General features: G+C 46.4%; 1 pseudogene; it reads left to right on the forward strand.

Annotated features, from left to right (window-relative positions):
• The first annotated feature begins 14,556 nt into the window (after positions 1-14,556).
• On the forward strand, positions 14,557-14,987 carry LOC147711670 (microtubule-associated protein 1 light chain 3 gamma pseudogene; annotated as a pseudogene).
• The last annotated feature ends 309 nt before the right edge of the window (positions 14,988-15,296 follow it).

Genomic DNA, 15,296 nt, shown 5'->3' on the forward strand with positions numbered 1-15,296 from the left:
TAATAAACTGGTCAAGCGTTCCTGCTACATAACCAATTCCTCCTCCTTTTCTCCCTCTTCCTTCTCGCGCTGTCATTCCAGAACAGTTCGGGTGCCACTATCAAGCGAAGAGGATATCAATAAGAGCCAGATGCAAAGTTTGAAATCCACTAACTGTGCAGTCCCCTTTTTGCGTTCAGATCCGGATCCGACGCCTTAGAGGGGGAGCCCTGCCCTGCCTCTCTCTGTCTCGAACGGGTTCAAACCGGCCAGCCCTTGGCCCGGGCTTCGCCCGGCGCGTGCCTGCACGCGTTTCGCGCAGCGGAAGTGACGATGTTGTTTAAAGGGTAACAGGCGATATAGAGCAGGTGTGGCATGTCCTGTTGCCCCCTGGGACCTGTAGTCCCTCCACAATCCACTCTGGTCCTCACAGGTCTGAGCAGAACAGCAGCGCAGCTTGGATTTAAAAGCCAGGGAAAGGAAGAAGATGTAATTATTTATGTATAAAAGATACAAGAAGTGAATGACAAGTACAAATGTGAACATTAAGTGATGAGAAAGCCTTGGGAATGACAAGGCGAATTTGTGAACAGGTTTGAACAAGGAGGAGATGAGGTGATCATCACCACCCCTCTAATGGACCAATGAGAAATGAGTGCGGTCCCTAAAAGTTTCAATTTTGAGTTAGATAGTTAATGAAAAGGGTTTAAAAGAGCTTGTGTAAAGGAATGAAAAAGTTGGTTCCATGAATTTTATTTAGCACCATGACATGCTGTTGGTTTGAAAAATGTTATGGTGCAAAAGACTTTGAAATATTTTGGACTTTAAATTTTGATGGGGCAAAGAGATTGATTGCGGAGATCTATGTCAGGAGGTAGACATCGAGGAGGTTAGAAAGACAGTCAGCTTGGGAACCTGTTCTTTGCAGTTCTGTCATCTTCCTATGGCAGATTGGTAATATGCTATTTTTTACATCTTTTAAATGTATTTAATAAATGCTTAAATTGCGTTTTGTCTACAGAAAATGCTATTTCCTTTCCTAATGAATTTAGATACATTTCTGTAAAATAGAAACTTGAGTCTGTTTTTATTTTTGAATTAAAATCATGACAAATTAAACACTAAAGGTTATGGGAATATATTGTGACTGAGCTGGTCTTAATCGCCATCAACTGACTTCTACTAGTTGATTCATTGACCAAATAGCGGAGTACCTTGATGTTTATTTTCCTTATGTCTGTTGAGAAAATTTGATATGTATATATATATATATATGCATATAATGTATAGAATATAGGATTTAGGTTAATGAGGTACCCCGCTATCCAGCAGCTTGCTTTCTTTTTTACTGGTTCTGGAGCAGTGTGGTGTGTGGATGTGTGACTCCTGGTGCTATGGGCCCCACCGATGAGTAGAATAAGTTTGCTCCTGGGTTAGTGAGATGAGTTTTTAGAGTTGTTTGGGAGCCGCGCTGGATCACAGTCATTTCGGTTTCTTTATGGTGGACTAAATTAATAGTGGTTGATTGTGATCGTTAGTGGGCGTGGGCGGTGTAAGAGCTCATGCACATGGTTGTGGGATTAATAGAGGAACTAGAGGAGATTAAGTATTGTTAGATTGTATAGGTATGTCTTCTAGAGGGAGGAGAGACTTTGATCTTGTAAATGAGTTGTGGGAAATTTGCAGACATACAATAATATAGAATAGGCAAACATGCATGTGTCAGAGTAGGTTGTGCTGAGCAACACTGGACTGGCAGTACTTGGCATTGGGCGTTTGCCCAGGGGTCCGGAAGGGTGAGGGCCACTTTTTTTATTACCAGGGGTTGGTTTTGTGGCAGTGCAGGACTATTAAAAACACGGCAGAGTTCCTTGTATATCCAACCGTTTTCAGGCAACAATAAAAGTGACAAGATAACTCTAGTGATTAATGTGCCTGCTGGAGAGAGATCAGTGTTTTGTCTAGTGGCAGTTTTGAATCATCTTAGGTAGCGCAGAGGGTAAATATGCTTGCTGCAAAGAGGGTATGCTATGCAGATCACAGAACAGTATTTTATGTGCATAGCTCAGTGGGATACTGCTTTTGTCACAGAGATCCTTTTGCCACTGTGCAGTTCATAAGTTACAATAGTAATCCAGGTTAGAAATGTATGTTTTTCCTAGTCTTTCATTATCCTAATTTTGCTAAAAAGGGTTTGTTTGGGTATAAATAAATTCTTGTTAGTAAAGAAAACCCTAACCACTGTGTTATGTTCTGAATCCTGACTTTGTGCTTCCCCAGATCAAGGACGCTTAAAACATATACCTGTATAGATGCCCTGTGAATCCTACACCTTGTACTTCCCTTTCTCTTATGTAACATTTTCTGTGCACTGATTTACACATGTTTGATTCATTGTCTCTGTATGTGTGTTTGATGTAAAATGCTTCAACACCCTAGAGAGAGGGGCTATGGAGAGATGAGAGGCATTGTTGGAGGGCGATAATTAGGGAATCATTGAAGAGCCCCAATAAAGATTGCTGTATCCTGATGCACTGTAAGGTCATCTTTTACTATGCTTTAAAAACGAATACAATTGAATATATAATAAAAAATGAGTTGTAGAATGCACCATTTTTCCCCAGCCCTCTTGCAGTGGGCAGTCTTGTTCGCTCACTAGTCGCCATACAGGGCTGGTCTGACAAAATGTGTGCAAACTCCCATGTATCACACCATTTACAGGCGCACATACATCGCAGCGCACACATGCAGATGTGCATGCTGGCTTTACTGTATCACACCACATACAGTACACACACATTCCAATGCGCACATGCAAGGCCCATGTGCTGGCTTCTCTGCATTGCAGCACTCACGGTCTACATACAGCCCACTTGCACACGCAAGACACACGCACTGGCTCATGGTGCACATTGATCCCAGAGCACACATGCAAAACCCATGCACACTATGCAGCTAGCGCTGCGTTCAACCCGATGTAGGCAAAGGGTGAGATAATCACATAGCTGCAGAACTTTACATGAGTGGGCCTGTAGACCGCCCTCAAATGAAATATGTAAAACAGCATATTCATTCTGTTGATCACTGATATTTAAATAATAGCATGCTGCCACCACTGTGCTTCTGCTACTTAACCCCTTCGCTGCTGATGACGAGCTCAGCTCGTCATCAGCTACGATGGTCGTGTGCGGATGACGAGCTGAGCTCGTCATGTAACGCGGTTTTTGGAAAAAAGCCGCACAGCGCGAAAATAACCCCCGCACGTATGTGGTTAAGTCCTGGAGAAAGGCAGCACTTATAAAAATTCAATAAAATATTTTTCACAAAAAAAAAGAAAAAAATGAGGGTGAAGTTTTGGGGCGCCCTTCACAGTCTAAGAGTCTAAGCAAGACCAAAATCTATGAGACAAGCATAGTTGATGGCGCACAAGCCTGATCCATGTTCACCCATGACCAAAAAAATCAGCGCCAGGGATCCAGATATGGTTGCAGCTGGGCACTCAGGACAGAGGTGCAAGGGACTTTTCCGTCCTAACAGTCACCATGAACAATAACTTAGATACCAGTTTCAAGTACTTTAGAAGTGTACTTATTTTTCCTAAAATACCAGCTTGCGATTTTCACTATATACATTTATTAGGGTCCAGAAGACAAACTTTGCCTTTTTACTATAGATAGACACACACTAATTGTGTTTACACCTGTCAGGATCAGTGCACGCTTGGACATCTAGCGGGGTTTACCAGTCCTAGGTGAGAGACAGGATGGAAGAAGATAGCATAGTTAGAGCATAAGTAGTGCCCAGCACACTTCCCTCACTCTTACTCATTGAACATGTACAGCACAGGCAACAGCAGGACAGGTTTCCCTAATTCTCAAACACATAAATGATCAACAAAGGCGACAGCAGTGCAAAAAATGCTTTGCGCGGAATATGTACAGATCAGTTGGCAGTGCAGCAGGCCAAGCCTTCCTCACATTCACTCACAGATATGCACAGCGCACGCAGAAATAAGGAAAGCTTTCATTACATTCATGAAGTACAGCATGGGCAGCATTGGTTCAATGATCATCCACACATGGGGGGCTTGGGGGAGGGAGCCGACCGACGGGAGGTCTCCTCCCCCGGGCGGTTTGGGAGGGCTGCGAGGGGTTATTTCCAGAAGTTGCCAGAATGTTCTAGTTTTTGGGCTGGTCTAGTAGGACCAGCCAGCCCAAGTATAAATTCCCCCTTTCCCGCTAACCGCCACCATTTTAGGTTTGGTGACCTGGTGGCTAGGTGCTTTAGCTTTTTTGTGAGAGAGTGTCTTGTGTGTTTGTGCGACTCTTTTCATTCTTTGCCAATTGCGATTGTTCTTAGAGCTTAGTAATGGAAGACGCACGAGTTCTTGAGGCGATGCGCCTGTTGGCGGATGCCGGTCGTTTGGATTTGCTCGCAGGAGGTGGGCAGGCTAGGCCGCAACGCCAGGCCTCTGCCGGTGTGGTGGCTGCGGTGATGGCATGTTCGTCGCCGAAGAGGAGACGGCCAAGTCAGGTAAGCGAGAGGGGCTGCTCTCGGTCTAGGAAGCCGGCCCCACAAAGGATGGTTCGGGGGGAGCCCGGTAATTCTGAGGCTCCGGAGGCTCAAGGGGTGTTGAGTGTGGGGGGGGTGTGCCTTCCCAAGCCCCGGCGCTTCAGTTGGGAGTTGTTTCTGGAGCGGGGGAGTTTCCGGTTATGGCAGGGCGGGGGCAGGGGTCGAAGAAAGGGGGCAAGAGTGGCCGGGGAGGAAGCAAGAAACGCTCTGCTTCTGACCCGTTGTTTGAGCGGCGGGGGCAGTCTTCGGATGGTGCCTCTGTGCGCGGGGGGCGTAGGGGTTCGGTTCAATTTGTTTTACAGGACACGGAGCGGGAACGGGTTGAGCACGGGCCCCAAGACGCCATGTTAGTCGTTAATGAGACTCAGTTTGTCCCTGAGGCTGGTCAAAGGATGTTGTTAACCCCGTTAGGACAGATTCCTCACTATGTTCTTGCGGGGGAGGGGCATGATGGGAATGCAGGTGGGCCTCAGGCTGGTTTGTCTTCTGGTTTGCAGGTCGTTGCGCAAGAGGCTGATGCGGGGGTGGGCGAATTTGGGGGTAATGTGGGGAGCCCGTTATTGTTTTCGACTCCGGCTCTAGAGGTGAGGGCGAATGGGCCCAAATGGGCGAGAGTGGTTCGTTTGGTGGTGCGATTTCTGGTTTGGAGCATGTGGAGGGTTTTAGGGCGGAAAGTGGGGGTGTTCATCTTATGAGTGGTGGGTCTTTTCATTCGGGTTTACAGAATCGTCAGCCAGTTTTTGGTTTCGGTTCTGCGGCGTTTGGTCCTTCAGGAATGGGTCTGGGAAGGTTTCAGGCCCCTGGGGTCTTGAGTGCGGCGGGGGTAAACTTTCAGGGCACTTTGTTGGGTCCGGATAGGGGTTTTGGCCAGGTGAGTGGTGGGCCTATACAAGGGCCCAGGAGCACAGCTCCTCACTTATCTGGGGCCTCTGGGGGTCCTTATTTTATGTGTGGTTCTCCTGGATGGGAACATTTTGGCGCAGCGGGCCTTGCGCAGCGTAGTTTTCAGAAGGAGTTAGCAGGCCAAGAGTCAGCCTCAAGAGCCTATAGGCATTCTTCTTCTTCGGCAATGGCCCCTGATAATTTGGATCACAGTGGAGACGAGGACGTTGTAGGTGGTTCTCCGGTTCGGGAGGTACCTTTGAGGTCTGAAGCACGTGGTCGTTCTTTAGAGCGGGGTCGGAGAATGGCTGATGATTCTAACTGGAGGGGGAATGTGTCTGGTTGGTTTGTGGATGGTAGGAACCCTAGCACACCAGTCCAAACTTTTGCTTTGCAGGAAGAGGTTAGGCGTGGAGTTCCAGACTTGGCAGGGCGCGGTCCAGTCCCTTTTCGCCAAGGGGAAGTGAGGAGAGTGCCTAGCGCGGCCCTCTCTGTTCCACCGAGGGAGCCCGACGCGGCCAGCACACGAGGGTCTGGCGTGACCCCGCTGGCCCCAACGAGTAGCAGGTATAGGTGGCAGGCCTTGCCGGCGGCTATGGAGCAACAGAGTCAACGCACAGGGAGGTACAGGCGCGTACAGTCTGCTCCCCCCCCCTGGAGTTTCAAAATCTTTTAAATGTACAGTTGTGGATACCGGGTTGGGTAAGACCCGTGGTGACTTGATGCATACCAGTGTGGATTCGGTGGTATTGGACTACGATGAAGAGAGTCCTGAGGAAGGTGAATTGCGGGATCTTGAGGGGGGGTGCCCTCTCATGCTTCTCATAGTGTTTTACAGGCTCCAGTGGTCCAGAGGCAGCTGCAAGGGAGAAGAGAGCACGGCCCATCGGGTAGGGCGCCTCGCAGACCGGATGCATTGTCCTCGGCGCCGCGGGCGGAGCCATCGAGAGCTGTCTCTCTGTTGCCAGGTGAGCAAACGGCCCCACAGGCCAAACCTGTTATGGTGTCTGTGGGTACCGGTGGTGAAACTGATGTGGTCATTGGTGATGGCCGTCTGGTCAAAGGTCGTTATGTAAAAGACACTGCGGTGGGCACTGACGAAGTGATGTTTGTAACGGATAAAGGGGACAGTGGTATGGCTGGTGCTTCCAGCAAAGTTACAGATAAAGGGGACAGTGGTGTTATGGCTGGTGCTTCCAGCAAAATTACAGACAAAGTGGACAGTGGTGTTATGGCTGGTGCTTCCAGCAAAGTTACAGACAAAGTGGACAGTGGTGTTATGGCTGGTGCTTCCAGCAATGTTAAAGAGCCAGTGGCCAGTAAGGAGTTGAAAATCAAAAAATTGCCATACATGGGGGTTACGAAACCTTTGGGTGCTCATTTAATGCTAAGTACCAAAGAAAGAATTTGGAACGGTGAGTATGTGGAGCTCCTTAAGCTTCTACACCGGGAAGTCCGGTCTAAGGAGGGCTCTAAAGAGGAGGAATTTGAGTTGGCTAAACGCCCTAAAGTGCCTTTGAATATCGAGAACTGGACAGCTGCGTTTTTGATTTATGCTAGTGTATATTGCGAAAAGTTCCCTGAGCGCAGCGTTTCCCTTTTTAAATACATGGACGTGATTCGTAAAGCTCAGATCACCGGGGGTGGTTTTGCCTGGTCTCAATATGACGAGGAATTTAGGGCCAGGATGGCTTGGGACCCTGAGGCGAAATGGGGTGAGCTCGATATGGATTTATGGCAGCACACAATGGGGTCAGCAGCTGGGGGGAAGACCGTCTTTACGGCCAGTGGTTTACCGCTAGTTTACCGGCCCTTTCAGGGGAAGCCCACCCGGGGAGGGGTGGGGGCCACTACAACCATGTCATCGGGATCTGGTTTCTGTTGGGAATTTAATAGGGGCTCCTGCATCAGAGAATACTGTAAGTTCAGGCATGAATGCTCAGGTTGCGGAAGGAAACACCCGTTATCCAAATGCTGGGACAACCAGCCATCGGGAAGCCAGCAGGGTAAACAGTCGGGTTCAGGAAATTCCAATACTTCCTCACAGTTTTCAGGGGGTCGGGGATCCAGAGGTGCTAAGGGTTCTGGGGCCAAAGGCTCGTACACCAGTTAAATTGGACAGGTTGCGTTTTGCATTACAAGGTTACGAGGATGAGTCTGCAAAACTACAATTATTAGAAGGTTTTCAGTTTGGTTTCCGACTGGGTTACTTAGGATCTCGAGAACGGAGGTGGTCTGCCAATTTAAAATCGGCGTCAGAACACGCCGCAGTTGTCCAAGACAAACTTACTAAAGAGGTTCAGGAGGGAAGGATGGCTGGCCCGTTCCAAGATTGGCCGTTACATAATTTGATTGTTTCACCGGTTGGTGTTGTCCCGAAGAAGGAGTCGGGACAGTTTAGACTCATTCAACACTTATCGTGGCCTGAGGGGTCATCTGTTAATGATTTTATTGACCCGGAGGCGGTGTCGGTCTCCTACTCTTCGGTTGACGTGGCCATGTCACTTGTTGTGACCGCGGGCGCAGCCGCTGAGATGGCCAAGTGTGACATCAAATCTGCTTTCAGGCTGTTGCCTCCACCCGGACGATTGGTGCCTTCTGGGTATACAATTCGCAGGTAATTGGTACGTGGACAAGGCTCTACCGATGGGCTGTTCAATATCATGTGCTCTGTTTGAGTGTTTTAGCACTTTCCTGCAATGGTACTTTTCCCATCAGTCCGGTCATTCCCTGGTGACACATTACCTTGACGACTTTTTCTTTGTCGGATCCCCGGGCTCCGCGGAGTGCCAGACCGCTCTGGACACATTCCATGGGCTCATGGAGGATCTGGGAGTTCCTTTAGCTCCGGAAAAGACAGTGGGCCCTACTACGGTCCTTTCCTTCTTGGGTATTGAAATTGATTCTGTACTTATGTCGGCTCGCCTGCCCGAGGACAAAAGGTTCAACATGGTGCAACTGCTGGAGTCAATGTTGTCTAAGAGGAAAGTGTTGGTGAAAGAGATTCAAGTGCTTTTGGGTCATTTGAATTTTGCTTGCAGAGTTGTGAGAGCGGGCAGGATCTTTTGTAGAAGACTGGGCAGGGCTTTAGCAGGACATCACTTGCCCCACCATCGTGTGCGTTTGTCTGCTGGTGTTAAAGAGGACTTGAGAATGTGGAAGTTTTTCCTGAATTCTTTCAATGGTGTTCCCTTGGTCAGAGACGTTGATTTTCAGTGGGATGTACAGATGTTTTCGGATGCGGCTGGCAGTGATGGTTTTGGGCTCTACTGGAATGGTAAATGGTGTGCGGAACGTTGGCCGGATGAATGGTTGAATGGTGGTCGCAGCATCACTTTCTTGGAATTGTTCCCTCTATTGGTGGCCTTGACACTGTGGGGGGAGGAATTGGCACACAAGAGGGTGCTGTTTCGTGTGGATAACATGGCTGTTGTAGAAGTGGTGAACCGACAGTCTGCCAGAGACGAACAGGTGTTAAAACTTATGAGAGTTTTCGTTCTGGGTTGTTTGAAACACGACATTCAATTTCGTGCCTTACACATTCCTGGCGTGGACAATGACATTGCGGATGCTCTGTCTCGTTCACAGTGGGGGAGATTCCGTGGACTGGCGAGGGACGCAGACAGATCCCCAACTCCGATGCCGACTCATCTTTGGCGCGTAGGCGAGGTCGGTCGTTTAATTGGTGGTAGGTTCTTTGTCTGTGTCTACGCGTTCTGCTTATTCCTTGGCTTGGAGGGAATTCCTGGAATCTGGTGCTGTCAGAAGGGAGGATCTGTCTCGGCGGTCGGACGATGTGGTCAATTTTATACTGGACCTTATGGATAAGGGCCTCACCAAAGTAACTATCGCTGGGAAGCTAGCGGGTATTGCTTTTATGGGGAAGTTGTTGTGGGGGTTACCACCCGTCAGCGGGGGAGATTGGCAGGAGGATGCTTGAGGGCTGGGCCAGGGAGCAGGGGCATGTTGGTAGATCCAGGGCTCCCCTCTCGTGGCAAGTGCTTGCCAGATTAATCACAGTCCTGCCTATGGTATGTTTGGATGATTTTGAGGCATGTGTCTTCTCAATGCTTATGGCGTTTATGTTTTTTGGAGCCTTTAGGGTCTCGAAGTTGTTGGGGTCCAAACATAAGGGTGGTTTACATTGGAAGGACGTTTTTTGTTACGATGAGGGTGTTCATGTCTGGTTGTCCAGCTCTAAAACTGATCAGACGGGTAAGGGAAAAGGTGTGTGGTTACAGGCGCGTGCTCCAAGGCTCACTTGCCCTTTATTGCTGGCGCGGCGCTGGCGTTCATTATGTGGGGGTGGTGATGAGGCTCTTGTCTTCCAACATATTAATGGCACCCCTGTCACAACTTATCAGTTAAGGATGGTTTTACGCAAAGCTCTACAACACATTGGTCTCGATAGCAATCTATATGGGACCCATTCTTTCCGAATAGGTGCAGCCACTGAGGCCTTTCACAGAGGTTGGACTGAGAGGGATATTATGCGGTTGGGGCGTTGGTCTTCTAATTGCTTCCAGCGTTATGTGAGGAGCTCGGCAGAGGAAGCGCTGGCGTCCTCCTCTTAGTCATGTTTTCTAATTGTCTTTTCTTTTTCAGGATCCGTTGCTGGACCTCGCTCCTCAGTGGTAACGGTTTGTATAGTGGGGCATTCTTTCGTAAAGTGGGCCAGAGTCCAGGCGGCACGAAGCTACTTTGGAGAACAGCTTGGTTTTAATGATCGAATGTTTAACATTGTATGGAAGGGTAAAGGTGGGATGCTCTGGAGAGAGTTAATCCCTTGTTTGAACAATAACATGGTGGGCGGTTTATGCCCGGATATTTTGGTTATTCATTTGGGAGAAAATGATCTTTGTGCCACGAAAGGAGTTGTTTTATTGCGTGCTTTGAAACGGGATTTAGGCCTCATCAAGGAGCTTTGGTCTGGGTGCCATGTTTTCTGGACAGAGTTGATACCGCGTAGGACATGGAGAGGGGCGGTGAACCCCAGAGCTGTTGATAGGGCCAGGAAGAAGGTGAATTCAGAGGTGTCTCGTTGCTGCAGGGGACTTGGTTTCAGCAGGATCTCGCACAGGGACATAAAATTTGAGTAAGTTGAGTTTTTTCGGGATGATGGAGTCCATTTGTCACGGGTGGGTATGGATCTGTATCTATTGGAGCTTCGTGAGGCGTTAGCACGGGCATTGGCTCTGCAGCGTTGATCCCCCTATCTGTTCTGTTTGTTTCGCGTGTTGGGGGGCAGAAAGGGAGGCGTTGTGTGTTACCCCCCCCCCACCTGCCTACCTTTCTGGGTGGCGGGGTTTTTGTGTATCAGTACGGTTTTAGGCAGATTGTTGGTTGAATTTTCGTTAGAGTATTTCTTTGACTGGGGCCGGGGTATGTTGGTCATGGTTTGACCGTTCAGTTTGTAAAGGGGGTATCTGCAGGAGTGCAGGGTCAGGCAGGGCCGATGATTACGGAAGACATGACCAAGGTTATTTCAGTTGTGGTTTGACGAATAAAGTTTTAATGATGACGTATGTTTTATCTATGACGAAATGTTTATTGATGACGTAATGTTTTATTGGTGACGTAATGTATAATGATGTTATAATGATGTTATAATGTTTATTGATGTATTGTGGGGAGGGCCCAAATATGTTAGGGGTGGGGGTTGGGGGCCCGAGTGGTTAGTTATTTATTTATTTAGCGAGGTTTCGTTTTGTAAGGCGTTTTGCCAAGGTTGGTATTTGTAATGTGCACCTGTTTCCTAATAAAGCGGCCTTTTACACACACAAACAATTTTTGGTCTACTTTTCTCTCACCCCTCGCCCTCCCTCCCAAGGGGGGCTTGGGGGAGGGAGCCGACCGACGGGAGGTCTCCTCCCCCGGGCGGTTTGGGAGGGCTGCGAGGGGTTATTTCCAGAAGTTGCCAGAATGTTCTAGTTTTTGGGCTGGTCTAGTAGGACCAGCCAGCCCAAGTATAAATTCCCCCTTTCCCGCTAACCGCCACCATTTTAGGTTTGGTGACCTGGTGGCTAGGTGCTTTAGCTTTTTTGTCCCACCCTCCCTCCCAATTTTTTACACGGTCTTTCTTTCCCCTCACTCCCTCTTTTTTCGCCCCTTTTGGGGTTTTTTCTGTTCCTTTTTTCTTTTTCGAAAGGCTGTTTTTCTGGGTTTCCGGTGTGCAGGGGTTTTTCTTGTACTTGTATTTGTCGCTAGGAGCAGGTGCTGTGCGGGGTTTTTGTTTATCAGTACGGTTTTAGGCAGATTGTTGGTTGAATTTTCGTTAGAGTATTTCTTTGACTGGGGCCGGGGTATGTTGGTCATGGTTTGACCGTTCAGTTTGTAAAGGGGGTATCTGCAGGAGTGCAGGGTCAGGCAGGGCCGATGATTACGGAAGACATGACCAAGGTTATTTCAGTTGTGGTTTGACGAATAAAGTTTTAATGATGACGTATGTTTTATCTATGACGAAATGTTTATTGATGACGTAATGTTTTATTGGTGACGTAATGTATAATGATGTTATAATGTTTATTGATGTATTGTGGGGAGGGCCCAAATATGTTAGGGGTGGGGGTTGGGGGCCCGAGTGGTTAGTTATTTATTTATTTAGCGAGGTTTAGTTTTGTAAGGCGTTTTGCCAAGGTTGGTATTTGTAATGTGCACCTGTTTCCTAATAAAGCAGCCTTTTACACACACAAACAATTTTTGGTCTACTTTTCTCTCACCCCTCGCCCTCCCTCCCAAAGCTGTCAAGTTCTGATTTTGACAATGTGTGACATATCCCTGTTTTCGGTGTCCATATGTGTGAATGTTTTTAAACATGTTTGAAACTTTTGAGTGACACTTCAATGCAAGTAGAACAAAGCAGTTATGTCCATGTAATAGGACAAATATAAGAAATAGACCCCTTTGTGAATTCCAGTGGGACATTTAGCTTTTTTTTTCACAAGGCATCACAGTTCCAATATACAAGTGGCGATGACTTAAAATGCAGAAAAGAGCAGCTGTGGCCCATGCAGGTAAGAGCGGTGGGGCCGGGTGTGGGGGCGTATTTCGACAGACGCAGACGAGGGAAAATTAACTATTTATTTAATTTTCCCTCATGGTCATCTGTCGGACCCCCCCCTCCCCAACCCGGCCCACCGTTCTAATCTGCATGGGCCACTGCTGCAGGAGTGCCTGTTTAGAGCCCTACATATTGACTTTGAATCAATACGTTGGGCCCGATTCACAGAATGTACTTAAGACTCAATCCTAAACTTACTACTATTTTGGGATTCACAGAATGCACTTTCTACTTTTGGTATTCTCAGAATGAACCTACTACTTTTGGTATTCACAGAAGTTAGGATTTTGTCTTAAGTTTGACAGACTTAAGACAGACTTAAGACAAACTTAAGACAGACCTAAGACAGACTTAAGACAAAATCCTAACTTAAGTCTGTCTTAAGTCTGTCTTAAGTTTGTCTTAAGTCTGTCTTAAGTTTGTCTTAAGACAAACTTAAGACAAAATCCTAACGTCTGTGAATACCAAAAGTAGTACGTTCATTCTATGAATACCAAAAGTAGTAAGTGCATTCTGTGAATACCAAAATAGTAGCATATTTATGATTGAGTCTTAAGTTCTTTCTGTGAATCGGGCCCAATGTTTTTTGCTCTTTCAGTACACAAAAAATTTGCTGAGATTAGTTTTGCATAACCCACCTTTACTTCTGCACCATCACCAGGTAAACATTAATTGTACAGGATGCAGACACATGTAAGCAACAAAAATTAAACCTTTAGTTTTTATTAAAATATAGCAATGTTAGTCCTGCCATTTGTGAAAAATTAAGATGAGCAATACACCAATATAGTTTTACAGGTCTCGATGCTAAACATTTTACGTTTTTTCCCAATAACCTATGCAGAAAAACAATAACATTTTATAGCATTGCAAATGTTCACACAATTAATTATCCACATCTTCCTGATTTTCGTTTCTTGACCAGCTTCTTGAAATCCTTTAGCTGAGCCATTCTTTCATTCATAAAAAACCCCTTTAGAGAATGGGGAAGTTGGAATGGCGATAGGAAAAAAACTGTGATTTCCCACCTGCTGCATACCATAGTGCATGCCTTGTACAAACCGTAAAACAGCAGCTTCAGTCACAAGGGCGTGTTGGGTGTTCCTCTCCAGGGCTGGCAGTGGTAGGCCCAGAATCAGAGGTGAGGGTTAACGACCAAGTCACTCTGTCAGGCTCTTAAGTCTTTTTCTGCATGCTGACAAGTGCTGTGTGTCAGGACCTAGTCCTACCTCTGACGGGCAGTGCTCTGGACCACTGCCTCCCGAACGTCTTAGATCCAGAACCCACTTTTTAGTAAAACACTTTTTCATGACTCATCTAGCTTTAATGGACATGAGGCGGGCAATTTTTTCATGTAACTAAAGCATTATGTGGTAGCACATCGTTATTTACAGACAGCCTTCTCTCCATTGAATTGGTCATTAAATTTGCTCAGACATACTGTTTTACTGATAAAACAACACTGCATATAAATGATAATGTGTAGAAAACTGGTTTCAGTGAATATTATTACATTTGCATCACCAAATAACGTGTCTTGATTTTTTTCTAATCCTACAAAATTCTCTGTTTCCCTCCTACTTCAGAATTTCAAAATAAATGTGCATTTTTATTGCTTTCCTAACTGCTGAGTATGTAGAGTTTATTAACAGGTATTTCCACTTTGTTGTGGTGTGTGTTACAAAAATAACACCCTACAGCAGAGGTCTTCAAACTGTGGGGCGCGACCCCCTGGGGGGCCGTGGATGTGTTGCCAGGGGGGCGCAAATAGGTCTGCAATTACATGTAAATGAAGATAGCCTGGGAGCGTGAAAGGTGCGATTTTTGGCTGTCTTCATTTACATGCAGCAGAAAGACACCATAAAAAAGTGGCAGTGAGTGTGAAGGTCAAAGGCAAAGAAAAAAAATGCATTTTATAGTTTTCTGTTCTCCTACGAAAAACGACATGTAAAAGCATGCACACACCTCGATGAAAAATCGCCAATTAATTGTCAATTAAGCCTAGAGGGAGTGGTGTAGTGCCTTGGTCAGAAGGCAACGCCGTAAATCTGTAGAGGAAGGGAATGGAAAGTTTGCAGAGAAACTAAAAACCAATCCCATTTAAACAATGGAAGTGTTTAGCAACTCGGGAAGTGAGGTGAGTGATATAAACAGAAACGTTCTGTTTAAAGTGCCAGTGGTCGTGGAACGCTATAAAAGGGAAAAGTACTTGCCGTGTTTTGACAAAAGGAAATTTCTTGTTCCCGAAAGGCTGACAATGACGAAATTTAAAACCATTGTTTGATGCTGAATGGCGTTATGCAAAACACATGCTTTTTTACTTTATAGTGAACAAGACCTTATGTCAATGACAATGTCAGAAGTGGATCGGGATCACAAGGATAAAGATGGCTTCCTGTACATGGCCTATGCATCACAGGAGATGTGTGGTTGCAATCTGACCAGTGACTAGCGGAAACAGACAGACTGCCACTCACTAATACTGAATGTCTAACATTAAATCAGGTTTTATCCATTGAACACATTTGAGGATTGTGAACACTTGCTTCAAAAAAAAAATACTTTGTATGTCTTATAAGCTATTACTGACATGAGTTTGAATCAAGTCTTTGAGAACTACTTGTTGGAGGGTCAACAAGCAGGGATTTTTCTTTTTTGTGTAAAATAAACTTCATACGAATACAACCTCACAGGACTTACTGCTGCATGTTTGTATTTTGAAGCTCGTGAAGATAAGATGCTCTTAACATATCCGATTTTGTTTTCAAGTGTGGAGATTTCAGGCAGGAGAGTGGTAAACTGA

The sequence above is a fragment of the Lissotriton vulgaris genome, chromosome 5, assembly GCF_964263255.1.
Source record: "Lissotriton vulgaris chromosome 5, aLisVul1.2, whole genome shotgun sequence".
NCBI lineage: Eukaryota > Metazoa > Chordata > Amphibia > Caudata > Salamandridae > Lissotriton > Lissotriton vulgaris.